Here is a 16,319-nt window from a genome sequence, read left to right as displayed (position 1 = left end):
ATAATTCCTGAAAACTTCCCCAAACTGGGGGAGTAAATAATCGAACAAACCAGGGAAATACACAGAACCCCCAACAGAAAGGATCCAAGGAGGACAACACCAAGACACATAATAATTAAAATGGAAAGACCAAGGACAAGGAAAGGGTTTTAAAGGCAGCTAGAGAGAAAAAGGTCACCTATAAAGGAAATAAAGGAAAACCCATCAGGCTAACATCAGACTTCTCGACAGAAACCCTACAGGCCAGAAGAGAATGGCATGATATATTAAATGCAATGAAACAGAAGGGCCTTGAGCCAAGGATACTGTATACAGCACGACTATCATTCACATATGATGGTGGGATTAAACAATTCCCAGACAAAAAAAAGCTGAGGGAATTTGCTTCCCACAAACCACCTCTACAGGACATTTTAGAGGGACTGCTCTAGATGGGAGCATTCCTAGAAAGAGCACAGCACAAAACACCCAACATATGAAGAATCCAGGAGGAGGAATAAGAAGGGAGAGAAGAAAAGAATCTCCAGTGTATATAACAGCTCAATAAGCAAGCTAAGTTAGGCAGTAAGATACTAAAGAGGCTAACCTTGAACCTTTGGTAACCACGAATTTAAAGCCTGCAATGGCAAAAGTACTTATCTTTCAATAGTGACCCTAAATGATAATGGACTGAATGCACCAATCAAAGACACAGAGTAATAGATTGGATAAAAAAGCAAGGCCCATCTATATGCTGCTTACAAGAAACTCAAATCAAACCCAAAGACATGTACAGACTAAAAGTCAAGGGTTGGAAAAACATATTTCAGGCAAACAACAGCGAGAAAAAGCCGGGGTTGCAGTACTAATATCAGAAAAAATAAACTTCAAAACAAAGAAAGTAACAAGAGATAAAGAACGACACAACCTAAGGATAAATGGCTCAGTCCAACAAGAGGATATAACCATTCTAAATATATATGCACCAACACAGGAGCACCAGCATATGTGAAACAAATACTAACAGAACTAAAGGAGGAAATAGACAGCAATGCATTCATTCTAGGAGACTTCAACACACTACTCACCCCAAAGAATACATCCACTGGGCAGAAAATAAGTAAGGACATGGAAGCACTGAACAACACAGTAGAGCAGATGGACCTAATAGACATCTATAGGACTCTACATCCAAAAGCAACATAAAATACAATCTTTTCAAGTGCACATGGAATATTCTCCAGAATAGACCACATACTAGGCCACAAAAAGAGCCTCAGTAAATTCTAAAATATTGAAATCCTACCAACCAACTTTTCAGACCACAAAGGCATAAAACTAGAAATAAACTGTACAAAGAAAGCAAAGAGGCTCACAAACACATGGAGGCTTAACAACACGCTCCTAAATAATCAGTGGAACAATGACCAAATCAAAATGGAGATCCAGCAATATATGGAAACAAATGAAAACAACAACACTGAGCCACAACTTCTGTGGGACACAGCAAAAGCAGTCTTAAGAGGAAAGTATATAGCAATCCAAGCATATTTAAAAAAGGAAGAACAATCCCAAATGAATGGTCTAATGTCACAATTATCGAAATTGGAAAAAGAAGAACAAATGAGGCCTACGGTCAGCAGAAGCAGAGAGAAAATAAAGATCAGAGAAGAAATAAATAAAATTGAGAAGAATAAAACCTCGGAATTTTATCAGTCACACAGGGAAGTCATAAAACCCATTCTCCTTAAAGTTTACCAAAAAATAGAGGAGGAGGGGATACTCCCAAAGTCATTCTATGAAGTTAACATCACCCTAATACCAAAACCAGGCAAAGACTCCACCAAAAAAGAAAACTACAGACCAATAACCCTGATGAACGTAGATGCAAAAATACTAAAAAAAAATTACAAACTGAGTTCAAAAATACATCAAAAGGATCATACACCATGACCAAGTGGGATTCATCCCAGGGATGCAAGGATGGCACAACATTCGAAAGTCCATCAACATCATCCACCACATCAACAAAAAGAAAGACAAAAACCACATGATCATCTCCATAGATGCTGAAAAAGCATTTGACAAAGTTCAACATCCATTCATGATAAAAACTCTCAGCAAAATGGGAATAGATGGCAAGTACCTCAACATAATAAAGGCCATTTATGATAAACCCACAGACAACTTTATATTGAACAGCGAGAATCTGAAAGCATTTCCTCAGAGATCAGTAACAAGACAGGGATACCCACTCTCCCCACTGTTATTTAACATAGTACTGGAGGTCCTAGCCATGGCAATCAGACAAAACAAGAAAATAAAAGGAATCCAGATTGGTAAAGAAGAAGTTAATCTGTCGCTGTTTGCAGATGACATGATACTGTGCATAAGAACCCTAAAGACTCCACCCCAAAACTACTAGAACTGATATCGGAATACAGCAAAGTTACAGAATACAATATCAACACAAAGAAATATGTGGCTTTCCTATACACTAAAAATGAACCAACAGAAAGAGAAATCAGAAAAAAAACTCCATTCACAATTGCATCAAAAAAAAAATACATAGGTATAAACCTAACCAACGAAGTGAAATACTTATACTCGAAAACTACAAGTCACTCCTAAGAGAAATTAAAGGGGAAACTAACAGACAGAAACTCATCCCATGCTTGTGGCTAGGAAGAATTAATATCGTCAAAATGGCTATCCTACCCAAAGCAATATACAGATTTGATGCAATCCCTATGAAACTACCATCAACATTCTTCAATGAACTGGAACAAATAATTCAAAAATTCATATGGAAACACCAAAAACCCCCAATAGCCAAAGCAATGTTGAGAAAGAAGAATAAGGTAGGGGGGATCTCACTCCCCAACTTCAAACTCTACTCTAAAGCCATAGTAATCAAGACAGTTTTGTACTGGCACAAGAACAGAGCCACAGACTACTGGAACAGACTAGAGAATCCAAACATTAACCCAGACATATATGGTTAATTAATATTTGATAAAGAAGCCATGGACATACAATGGGGAAAGGACAGTCTCTTCAACAGATGGTGCTGGCAAAACTGCACAGCTACATGTAGGAGAATGAAACTGGACCATTGTCTAACTCCATATACAAAAGTAAACTCAAAATGGATCAAAGACCTGAATGTAAGTCATGAAACCATTAAACTCTTGGAAGAAAACATAGGCAAAAACCTCTTAGACATAAACATGAGTGACCTCTTCTTGAACATATCTCCCTGGGCAAGAAAAACAACAGCAGAATGAATAAGGGGCACTATATTAAGCTGAAAAGTTCTGTACAGCAAAAGACACCATCAATAGAACAAAAAGGAACCCTACAGTATGGGAGAATATATTTGAAAATGACAGATCCGATAAAGGCTTGACGTCCAGAATATATAAAGAGCTCACATGCCTCAACAAACAAAAAACAAATAACCCAATTTAAAATGGGCAGAGGAACTGAACAGACAGTTCTCTAAAACAGAAATACAGATGGCCAACAGACACATGAAAAGATGCTCCACAACGCTAATTATCAGAGAAATGTAAATTAAAACTACAATGAGGTATCACCTCACACCAGTAAGGATGGCTGCCATCCGAAAGACAAACAACAACAAATGTTTTCAAGGCTGTGGAGAAAGGGGAACCCTCCTACACTGCTGGTGGGAATGTAAATTAGTTCAACCACTTTGGATAGCTATATGGAGGTACATCAAAATGCTCAAAACAGACTTACCATTTGACCCAGGATTTGCACTCCTAGGAATTTACCCTAAGAATGCAGCAATCAAGTATGAGAAAGACCAATGCACCCCTATGTTTATTGCAGCACTTTTTACAATAGCCAAGAATTGGAAGCAACCTAAATGTCCATTGATAGATGAATGGATAAAGAAGACGTGGTACATATACACAATGGAATACTACTCAGCCATAAGAAAAGGGCAAATCCTACCATTTGCAGCAACATGGATGGAGCTGGAGGGTATTATGCTCAGTGAAACAAGCCAAGTGGAGAAAGAGAAATACCAAGTGATTTCACTCATCTGTGGAGTATAAGAACAAAGGAAAAACTGAAGGAACAAAACAGCAGCAGAATCACAGAACTCAAGAATTTACTAACAGGTACCAGAGGGAAAGGGACTTTGGAGGATGGGTGGGTAGGGAGGGATAAGGTGGGGAGAATAAGGGGGGTATTAAGATTAGCATGAATGGGGGGTGGGAGAAAGGGGAGGGCTGTACAACACAGAGATGGCAAGTAGTGATTCTGCAACATTTGCTATGCTGATGGACATTGACTGTAAAGGGGTTTATAGGAGGGACCTGGTATATGGGAGAGCCTAGTAAAGATAATATTCTTCATTTAAGTGTAGATTAATGATACTAAAAAAAAAAGGGCAGTTTCTGTGTGGAGACTTGCAATGATTCCTACAAAAGGGTATAAAGTGCATATAAAAGTGTAGGCAAAGGGTCTGTTTGTGTTTATACAGAGGATCAAAGAATAGTTGGGCTACCCCGAAAATGAACTAAGATACGATATGAAAAAGAACTTCCAATATCAGCACTCTCTGGAAGACTCATGCCCGAAGATGATCATCAAAAACCCCCAAAAAAGATCCACGCACTGCTACAGCTGTAGATGCACTCATTCCACCAGTTCCTGGGCTTGCCATGGAAATGAAGAAGGAGATATCTAAACTGGCCTGTGCATACAGTAAAACAACAAACTTGACTGGATCAATACTGTTGGAACTCAACCAAGAATTAGGAGAAGTGCAAATTGTAGCGCTCCAAAATCTTACAACTACAGACTATTTACTGTTAAAAGAACATATGGGATGTGAACATTCCCCAGGAATGGGTTGTTTTAATATGTCTGATTTCTCTCAGACTGTTCAAGTTCAGTTGGACAATATCCACCATATCATAGATAAGTTTTCACAAATGCCTAAGGTGCCTAACTTGTTTTCTTGGTTTCACTGGAGATGGTTGGTAATTACAATTATGCTTTGGTTATGTAACTATACTCCTATTATGTTAATGTGTGTGTGCAATTTAATTAGTAGTTTAAAACCTATACATGCTGAAGTTACTCTACAAGAAGATAGGTCAAAGAAATAATCAATCTTCCCATGTTTCCTTCTGCCTGCTACTTCTATAGCTTTTATTCTTCCTTCCTAATTACAACCCTTACATAGAATTCGTGCCTCATATCAAATTTACTGAGTATCATAATTTTTCCAAGTGGTAAAGATACCTCAAGGCAAATGGTGGGCATAGAAGCTACAGGGCATAAATATGCAAAGAAGTAAAAAGCTAACCTTTTCAAACAATAAGGCTTCTCTCTCACTTACCAACTTAACATTTCCCTGTATGGCCCCGGAAGAAGACTGGTTAGCCAGAGATGGGTAAGATTCCTCAAGGAAGGAACAACCCTAAGAGAGGCACAGTCGCAGGGGGACCATTAGGTGAGAAATTGGGGATCAACAGAGGTGAGGCTTAGAACCTCACTCCCCCTGTTCTGAGAGAAATCTTCTGCATACGTGGATGTTTAATTGCCCTTGTCTAGCTTGGATTAACACATAGTCTACAGGCACACACCTGATCATCTACCTTTGCTCTCTTACAACACTTAAGTATGTTTTCTACCTTTAGCTTGTATCTACCTACCAATTCAGCATTTTATTAAAAATAATAACAATAAATCGAGAAATGTGGTATCCACATATAAATCAAGTATAAAAATCAAATGTGTATTCATATTTGAACTGACTGTTTTTAGTTCATAATGCATGAGTAAAACCAAAAGTTTCTGTGATGACTGCCCTTGTACTGTTCACCATGTAACTTATTCACTATGTTATAATTTGTTCTCCATGTAAGAACTTGTTTGTTATGCTCCAGAAGTTTGGAGACTGACAAAAATTAGGCTTGGGTTCATTAATGATTGTGCATTGAGCTTTGACTCCCCTGTAAAGAATTTTATTGTTGTTAACAACCATTTGATCAATAAATATGAGAGATGTCCTCACACACAAAAAAAGAAAAGTACACACTTCCAATTGTAAAATAAATAAGTAACCAGGATGTAATGTATAGCATAAGGAATATAGTCAAAATATTGTAACAACTTGGTATGGTGATAGCTGTTACCTAGAATTATCATGTATATAAATGTTGAATCACTGTGTTGTACACCTGAAACTAATGTAATGTAATACTGTGTGTCAACTACCCTTCAATAAAAAATAATTATCTACAAAAAAAAAAATAAAGAATCCATGGATGGTCCATTTATTGTTACTATGGGGAGGTAAGAGAAAGGGCCTACTGTTCTACCACATTGATGAGTATCACTCTCTGAGGAGATTCTGATATATGCTCTGTAATCAGTATGAACTAATATGAACAGTTATTTCACTCCTTTTAAGAATTCCATTACCGATGTTTCTCAAGTTCATACTCATAGCTTCAAACTATATATCTATATTTCCAACTTTATGGGATATAAATAAAAATTACAGGGTTTATACTCAATAATGTTGCAATTATTATAGAAGTGGGTAACCTGTGATGAAATGTGTCATTGTGGTAATAACCAAAAATAAAAATGTGACTTGTTTGTTGATGTAATAAATTTAGGTTTAACCGACTGATGTGATACAATAATTAAGACATAGCATTTGGTGCAGGGAAGCTGGCCTATTCTGAGAACAGCGTCTGGAAAATTATAAATGCATACATGAGCAGTGTACTTATTACCAACTGGCATTAGAGTGAATGGATGGGAGGTTTAATAAAAAGCTCTCAAATGTAAAAACCAATTTGGATTCCTATCTCACATCAAAAATAAAAATTAATTTGACCTTCATGCCTCAAATGGAAAAGGCAAAGAACCAGTCCTTTAGACTGAAGTAAGTAGGGATTTCAACATCATGACCTTCTGAACACCAATTATCATGGAAAATGTTGACACATAAAACTATTTCAAAACTCATCACAATAATGCATTACAAACATTGTACATAAAGGACATGGAAAATGAGCCACTCACATAAAGTATAGACTTGCAATGCATAAACTCATAAAGGATGGCTAAGCAATTGAATAAATAACACATGAATTAATAAGAAAGACATAAACATCTCCATGGAAATATCATAGACATGGATTTCAATGGAAATATCACAGGCATGGCTTTCACACAAGGGGGAAAATAAATGGCCCACAAGTTATGAAAATGCTTACTCTAAAAATAACAGAAATATAAATTAATTTAATGATATTTTAGAGCCCTTTATCAGAGTGAATGAAAATGTTCTTGTGATGATGTAGAATAGCAGGACCATATAATGTGAGGGTAACTTGGTCCAAATGCTTAGAAACCCTCTTTGAAACTACAAAAGGAGGAAAGGTACATCCCAATAGCCAGTAATTCCATTCCAACTATAAAATCATCTCTGATTTATGACAGGAGATATAGAAGAGACTATTCAAACGACTTTATTCATAAGAGGTAAAAATATTTGCCAAATATTCATCAACACCATAAAACCTGTCTTTTTTATTGTAACCATATATAATGTTAATAGAGAGTATGGAAAATGAACAAATATCTACTAAATCCAGCAACATGGTTGAATTCTCAGAACTTCAGTGAGGAGCATAACACCCAATTAGTGATATTAATTCATTAAGTTGAAACTTTAATAAGGTCAAAAAGAAGTAAACCTTTGTAACACATTGTGTATATATACATGTAAAAGCAATAAAATAAGTAAAAAGTTATAAAAATGACATTATCGTATGGCAAAACTCCACAATACTGGCAATTAAATGTTGGTTGCATCAACCCAGTTTCTCTTCACGGTTACATTGCTCCTGCCTTTTCTCTGGGCCTGGCTGCATATCTGTCTATGTTATAAGGATATGTGTGATTACATTTACTGTCTGTCCCTCCTGAAGATCCAGCTGAACGTGTTCCACTGAAATGACACATTTTTCTAAATAAGTACCACTCACCCTGATGATACAAATTAATATTTATATGATATTAATATTAAATCATATTAAGGAGAATTGGGATGTGGCCATATATTTTGAAGACCACCATCCAACCTATGACACATATGTCTTCTGTTGACTCTGTGGTCAGATCTAGTATCAACTGACCGAGGGAAGGACAATCAGGTTTTCTGCCTCTGGGCATTATGTCCATGAATGACACCTGTATCTGCTTTCCACTGATGAGTCTCAAATATTGCACTATCATTTCAAACCACCAGGAAAATCTAATTATATCAACTTTATAGTTAATGAAATTTGTATAGTGGAGGCTAAAGTAGCCTTGGAAGGGTATGTTTTACAAATGACTAGTCTGAGTACTAAATTGGGGTTAGAAAGGTTAGCTACTGTGACCCACTGTATGCCTAAGTCTGGGATGCAACCAGCATGGTCGTAACCACAGATCAGACAAAAGCTAGTCTCTAGAAACGACCACAGCCTTGCTTCAAAGCTTTCCCTACCCTAACCACCTTCTACAATGATCCGTGTTTGGGGGCTAATCTACAAAAAAGTCACTAAAACTAGAACCCCTGACTCAAATTTGGTTGTATGGGTCCAGAGCAAAGAAATTGAGTTAAGAAAACTGAAGACATTCTCAAACATCCTGTAGCTGGCAAAAAGTATCAGCACATTTCAAGCCCATGTTGAGATGCACGTGGCCATCATGTGATCTGATCGTCTTCGGGCCACATGGTGGTGGAAAATCAGGCATGTTGCTATGTAAAGAATCTTGTCACTTTGACTCATCCAAGGAAAACAAGCCCAAAGCAGGTGACATCATAAAAGACATATGTACCCTACTAATTATTTTCCTGAAGGCTTCCTTCATGTCCCTGTTCCTCAGGCTGTAGATGAAGGGGTTCATCATCTGGGGAACCACAGTGTACATCATTGAGGCCACTGAAGCCTTCCTGGAAGAGTTAATAAATGAAGAGCTAATGTACAGCCCAAAAGCTGTCCCATAGAACAGGGAGACAACTAAGAGGTGAGACCCACAGGTGCAAAAGGCTTTACACTTACCCTCCACCGAGGGCATTCTCAAAATGGAAGAGATAATTTGAGTGTAAGAGAAAATGATCCCAGATACAGGGACACCCCCAAATTGGCTGCCTAAAAAATATATCGGGAAGTTATTGATTAGGGTATCAGAGCTTGATGACCTGAGCAAGTTCACAGAAGAAATGGGGAATTTTCAGGTCTCTGCAGAAGGACAGCCTCAGCACCATCAGACTGTGGAGCAGAGCATCCGTGATGCTAAGGAGCAGAGAGAGCAGAATCAGCAGGGCGCAGAGCCGGGGGGTCATGATGACAGTGTACATCAGTGGATGGCAGATGGCCACATAATGGTCATAGGCCATTGCTGCAAGGAGACAGTTTTCAAATCTAGCAAAAAATAGGACAAAACCAATCTGTGCAGTGCAGCCAATGTAGCTAATGTGCTGATTCTGTGCTTGGATGTTCAGCAGCATCATGGGGATGGTGGTTGTGCTTATACAGATGTCAGCCAGGGACAGGATGGAGAGGAAGGAGTACATGGGGGTGTGGAGGTGGGGGTCAGAGCTGACAGCCAGGGTGATGAGGAGGTTCCCCAGGACAGTGACCAGGTACATGGACAGGAACAGCCCAAGGAGGAATGGTTGTAGTTCTGGATTGCCTGTCAATCCCAGGAGGCAGAATTCTGGAACATCTGTGTGATACATGTTGTTGATGAACCTGTTATAAAAGAGGTAGTGAAAAAAAAATAGTTCCTTGTCTAACAGCAGCAACATCAACTGGGAACTTTTTAGATATGAAAATTCTTGGAAGTACTGAGGACTTTTTGTGGATAAACTCAGGGGAGAGGACCAGAAATGTATGTTTGAACAAGCCCTCTAGGTGAATTTGAGACATGCTAATATTTGAGAATCAGTGCTTAAATCTAAAATTCAATACCCTCTATGTATATTGTGAACCCAGATGGATATTCATATCTGTCCCTCTGCTAATTCCTTCCTCCATCACCATCTCTCAAACTATTTCTTTCCTATCTTCCCATTACTGACCCAAATTTTTAGAGATCACCAAATCCATTGTACACATTGTGCCAAGTGCTGAGACTGACACCAAGAATAAGACATGGCATTTCCTTTAGAAATATCCCATACCTTCAAATAAACAGAAGGACAAAAACAATGTTATGAAATCTGCATCTAGAACAGTGGTCCCAAATAGTTGGCCTTATTCAGAATCATCTGTAGGACTGATCACATTACAGAAGCAATGGTACATGCTGTGATCCCATTTACCCATGAGGACACTTGGGTAAGTTGAGGCTAGGTCACAGACAGGAATTACCATCGGTGCACAGCAAGACTGTGTCTCACTTTAGACCACCTGTCTGCTGAGTTGACTCTCTTGAGTCTTTCTTAATGCCCCTGATAACACAGAAACAACCTTTATCATCATACAGATTTCATAATTTCCATTAACATTTTTAACATTTTCATTCTTAACAATAACTGAAATATTTCCCATTTCTTGTAAGATATGTCTACGTCTCCCATGAAGTAGCATGTAGCAGGTCAAGGCATCCATCCAAGTATACGCTCTGCTCCAGGCAAAGAGAAGAAATGCTGCTCATAAACCTGTAGCTCGTAAGATGCTCCGGTTGAAACAGTCCTCGTCTGCCATAGTGGTTCATTCTACAAGAAGCAGATCACTGTGTTGGTGAGATTCTCTGTCTCATCCTAAGAGGATGTCTTTCCCGAAGGTGACAGTGTCATATCGTTAAGAAAAGCAGTTAAATCTGAGAATGAATGAACTGTATTGGCATATAGGAAAATAAGAACAATCTGCTGGTCCTCAGAAGACCAAGACAAGATAATGCAGAAATACATGCTATTTACAAGCTAATCGAGTGACCTACAGGATGGTCTCTTTGAAGCCGTGGTCCTCGCTCTCCTGGGGAGCCTGCAGTGACCATCACAGCCCTTATCATTTGGAGAATTACTTGAACTCAAACAGTGAGCTCAGTCCAGATCAGCACATGCTTTGTGAACTGGGAGCATTGTCTCTGCAGAGGCCTCGTGTTGTCACTTGTGTAACGGGAACCCTCATCAGACCTTACGGGGATGTTGCAATGATGAGCAATGAATAGAAACACATCCAGCTCGTCAGTCAGCACAGGGCACCCCCACCCTGACATTTCGTGTCATGGTTCTCCTTTTCTGCCATGAACAGCAGCCCCAGGAATGTTTCACTCTTCAAAAGAAAGCAATGGGCTCGGCAAGTGGAAGAAAAACAATCAAAAAGAACATCCCAACTGTGACAGCTGAAAATTTCAGGGAAGAGATTAAGAACTGAGACTCCAGTTGGGAACCTTTATGATGTAGAAAAGGAATGAAGGAAACATCGGTGATGTCATTATTAATCTGGCAAGGACATGGGATGAAATACACAGCAATTTAAATGAATTAAATAACCAAAATAATTAGATATTGGAATGAACACAAATAACAAAAACCTACAGGAGAAAAAACACATATGACAGAAATCCTACAGCATGAGAAATTTAAAAATATTTCTTGATCCTAAACACATGTATTTATTTTTATTATGAATCATTCAAGTGAAAGAAAATAACAAATACACCAGTGGAGATCTTGGTACCAACTAGTCACATTATCAAATTCACCTATATCAGCATTACTAGGTGTTTTTATTGTAATATTTAATACAAATATATTTGAAGTCCTCATATCATGTTTTTATACCATCTTGATTCTTTTACTTACACAAGGAACATGACACTAACCTCATATACAGGATTTCTCTGCATTTTTCACTATATTTAATATTATGATACCACAAAAACTTGTACTGTTTTTAATTTTAAAAACGTTTTGTGAATATGACCACACCAGTTATGTCATTTACAGTTGGCTATCTAATGTAATAATTTTTATTAATTTGGTATTTAGTCCAGCTGCATTAGTATACAAACAAGACCATAATGAAGTCTATTTAAATTTATAAAAAAGAAAAAGAAAAAAAATTGAAATAAAAATACCTCAGGAATTATCTTACTCTATAGTTGCATCACAATTTATTACTCCACATCCTAATAGGAATTATGCTAACTGCCTCTTTCTATAAATATAATTATGAATGCAGATACAGTCCAAAGTCATGCATGAGGGAAGCCATTGTGTTCAAGGTAGTATGCCTCTAGAAGTGGGAGAGGAGAGAGGGTGATTCAATAGGGGCACTTCTGTAGGCATATTATTGTGTTATTTTATATAAAAACTTGAAGGTAATACAAAACAATGTCAGTATGCATTCATCCTGTACTGATGTAAGTGAAGAATGGGCATATGCCTTTTAAAAATCACAGTATCTTTTCTTTGTGATGCTGCTGTCCTAAGTAATAAAAAATAAAATAAAAGAAACAAATAAGAAATAACACTGTTTCTGCTGCTTTCACTTGAAATATTTGGTAGTTTTTTTTAAAGAACAGGAGAGACTAGAGAGGGACTAGAAATCCCAGTTTCTTGGGCCACCCTTTTATTCCCCAGATTTGCTATGGGGACAATACAACAGGTTTTCTACACAATCATGTTATCAAGAACCAGGAAAGAGAATCAAAGGTAAATATCAGCAAAGCATTTCCGTGTCACCATCCCAAGAATTGAAGTAAATATCAGAAAATTTAACAGAAATCCTGTCTGAGAAGGGGCAGATTTTGGCTCTGGAGGAAATGCACCCTAGAGAATGGGGTTAGAACACGAGTAGAATGAAGGCCAGGGAGTACTGGTGCTATGTAGGATATGCAAATCCCATATATGGGATGTCCAGGGTGGTGATAGACAGTGAGGCTAGAGTTCCATGGTCTACTGGGTTCTGATCATTTTAAGCATGAACCCTCTTCACTGCCTCCATGGGAAGGAATTTTGGTAGAACACCGGCCCTTTCTTCCAGTGCATTAACTCAGGGACTTGGGTTATGTGGGTCACTTCACTTAGGATTGATGCTCAATGCAGCCCCTGGATATGGAAGATGGAGGTCTGTCTTCAGGAAGGGCAGGCGCCTTGAGTGAGGCCCCTGGCTCATGATGAAGAAGGAGAATCCCTGGGAGGAGCCTCAGGTGTGTTGGATGCTGACTCAGTGGGGCTGTTGTGTGAGGTGGTTGCAGACGGACTCTCTGCATCCCTTGGGGATCAATATCCAAAGTCCTCATTAGCCAAGCCAATTTAGTGTCATTCTGATCCCAGAGCAGTGCAAACCCTTACAGACCAAATCTATGGACAGTAGGAATTCAGGATGGCTGCGTTCCAACTATTTTTTACCCACCTGTGTCTGTTTACCCGGCTTCACTTGCCTTGATCTGTACACACACACTATTCTCTAATTAATTTTGTGTTCTTTTCATAATTACAAACAAAGGCATCTTTATTTCTGTAGGGGCCAAGAGCAGGGTGCCCCAAGATGTGCCACTGTGACTTGCATATTGTCTCAGAGTTGAAAGCAATCAAGGCCCAAAAGACCCAGAAAGAAACTTGACTTCTCCCCTCAATTAAAAAATATTTTTTTCTGGGTATTTTTTATTAAAGTATCATTGATATACAGTATTATACTGTACAACATAGACATTTGACAGTTATGTACATTATTTAATGGTCACCTGACTATTGCATGAAAACAATTTAGATGGAGCACCTACACTGGTAGGACAGCCATCCCCATAGGTAACTACATTCTAATGTGAATAAGGGGTGGTAGCCAGGAAAGAGTATGGCTAGGCTGTACCATCCCTCTCTGTGTGTCATGATTTCTGTGTGACCCAGCAAACACTGTTTGCCAAATATTTAATCTTTCATATGCCTGTGCCTGCCTCCCTTCTCACTGGCAATCTCATACCCGTCCCCTCTTCTCCTTCCTTCAGAATGACAAGTAGACCCATGGTCCTAACTGTCTTTGGCATCTTAGCTATGAACTCCTCCTACATATGGAATTTAACTTTGTTTTTTCCCCTGTTATTCTGTCTCCTGCCAATTTGATTCTTAAACAAGCAGAAGAACCTTGAGCAATAGAGGAAATTTCTTTCTCCCCACATTCCAGAAAACACTCCATGGAGAATATGAACCAATCTCACAGTTGGCTTGGAGGGTGCATACAAAGAAACCCAAGTCCAATTTTAGGTGTGAAAACATACCTTTTCATGGGGGTATAAATATTTATAAATACAGTTAAGGTGTTTTAAGCAATGTTTCCTAGTAAGAGTCACCAGGAACCATCAAAAATACATTGTCATCGTACATTAAGATTTCACAAAGAAATAAAATAACACGTGTATATTTGAAGTCCCCTTCCCTCCCATTTTATTTTTCACATTCTTGACAATTTTTCCCTTCCCAGAAGGAACCACTACATTGACCTTGATATGCTCTGTTTTCCCCTGTGTTTTCAGTATATTTCATGTGAAAGTGGGGGTGGGGGTTCAGGAAACAATACCCCAAAATATGGCATCTTGGCATATCAAAAATTTTAAGCCAAAGGAAGTTCTTAAGATATCAGATGCAAGAAGTTCACTCAGACATTCTACAGCATATTTTCCCTGAGACAAGTCACAAAACCTTCATGTGAGCTCTCCCGGTCGGCAGAGGCAGTGAGTATCTTTGTATCCAAAGGCAAAGAGCACAGAGAAGAGCGCCGAGAAAGGTGGTGACCCCCATTCCTTGTGACCCCTTGTACTTTCACACGACTTCCCACTCTTCATCAGATCTAGCACACAGATAATCCTGTCTGTTTCTTCCGGTCTTCATTTCCTATAAATGCCCCCACATCACATAAAACACATGTCAAATAAGTGTGCATGCTTCTTTCCTAGTAATATTTGTCAGTTTAATTTTCAGACCCAGTCAAGGAACCTAAGAGAGTAAAGCAAAACTTTTTCCTCCCTGTCTTGTCAGGGGGTTTCAGGTTTGACAAGCTCACTATGGATTCAGTGAGAATGAGGAATAACAACAGAATATTCTTGGGGAAAAATGTTTATTATCCATATTTATTCTCCCTTTGATACTCCAAGCGCTAGAATTATGTCTGCAATAAACAGTTCTGCTGGTCTGCAATCCTCCTTCATCTCTGCCTCCATTCAGGGCATCCAGAGCACAGGGCAGAGCAATTTTTATGGTGACTCAGTCAAAATAGTTTATTGTCTATGGGTGGAGGAGCAGTATCTTGACAGGGGGCCAATTACCTCATCAAGTTAATTAGGTTCAGGTGAGGATCCTGGCCAAGGGAACTTCAATTTTCCTCACACTCACTTATGATACTATCCATAATATATCCGTATTCTGTATTTCAGTTCTTTATATGCTGAAATGGTCATTTAAAGCTGCGTTTATGGTGATACAATTAAAGATGGTGGCGTGAGAAGAGAGACAGGTATCCTCCTAAAACTGGATACAATTAGAAAATTTAATTGATGCAAGTAATCCTGAGAGAGCAACAGGAAAGAGGGCAGCGTCTGACTGCACACACCTGGAGAAAAGAGCAGACCTCAGTGAACGGGGTAATGTACAGGAGCTGTGGCTCTGTGGGACCCGAGCCCCTCCCCCACCACAGCTCACAAGCAGGAGGAAGAGAAATGGAGAAGGGAGGGAGGGGAACGCTTGGGACTGCTGAATACCTAGCTCCACAGATCTGCTCTGAGAACACAAACCTACATTTCTTGGTGCTTTTATGAGACTCACAAGACTACTGGTTTGGAAAGTTAATATAGGCAATAGTTCCTGGGGAGACTGGGATTCCGGCTGCTTGTGGAAAGCAGGGATCCATATCTGGCTGCTCTGGGACAAAAACATACCTGTGTGACCGTCCCACTGGCTCAGGCAGTGGAGACAGGCAAAGCAGCCAGGAGGTGGAGAACAGCTCTTTCCTACACCCAGGCACCAGTACCCTCACATGCAACCCCCGACATTGCTTCAGGGGCTCAGCAGCTCCAGAATAGACCTTCTGGACACTTGAGGGCACCATATACAAACATGAAACACCAAAGGAACCTTGTCCAGAGTAAAATTGTTAATACTACTAACGAGAAAGATTTAAATGATAGGGACCTCGTGACTCTTCCTGAAAGGAAGTTCAAAATAAAAATCATCAACATTCTAATGGAGGTATGGAAAGACATCCAAGAACTCAGGAATGAATTCAGGTCAGATATCCAATCGTTGAAGAACACGATGGAGAGTATTAAAAGCAGGTTGGATA

The 16,319-nt window shown here is 39.0% G+C and overlaps 1 pseudogene; it reads right to left on the bottom strand.

The window, feature by feature from the left end:
* Positions 1-8,805: 8,805 nt before the first annotated feature.
* On the bottom strand, positions 8,806-9,772 carry LOC118921256 (olfactory receptor 7G3-like; annotated as a pseudogene).
* Positions 9,773-16,319: the final 6,547 nt, after the last annotated feature.

This window comes from Manis pentadactyla, chromosome 12, assembly GCF_030020395.1.
Source record: "Manis pentadactyla isolate mManPen7 chromosome 12, mManPen7.hap1, whole genome shotgun sequence".
NCBI classification, from domain to species: Eukaryota; Metazoa; Chordata; class Mammalia; order Pholidota; family Manidae; genus Manis; species Manis pentadactyla.
This window is presented reverse-complemented; position numbering and strand designations above follow the sequence as displayed.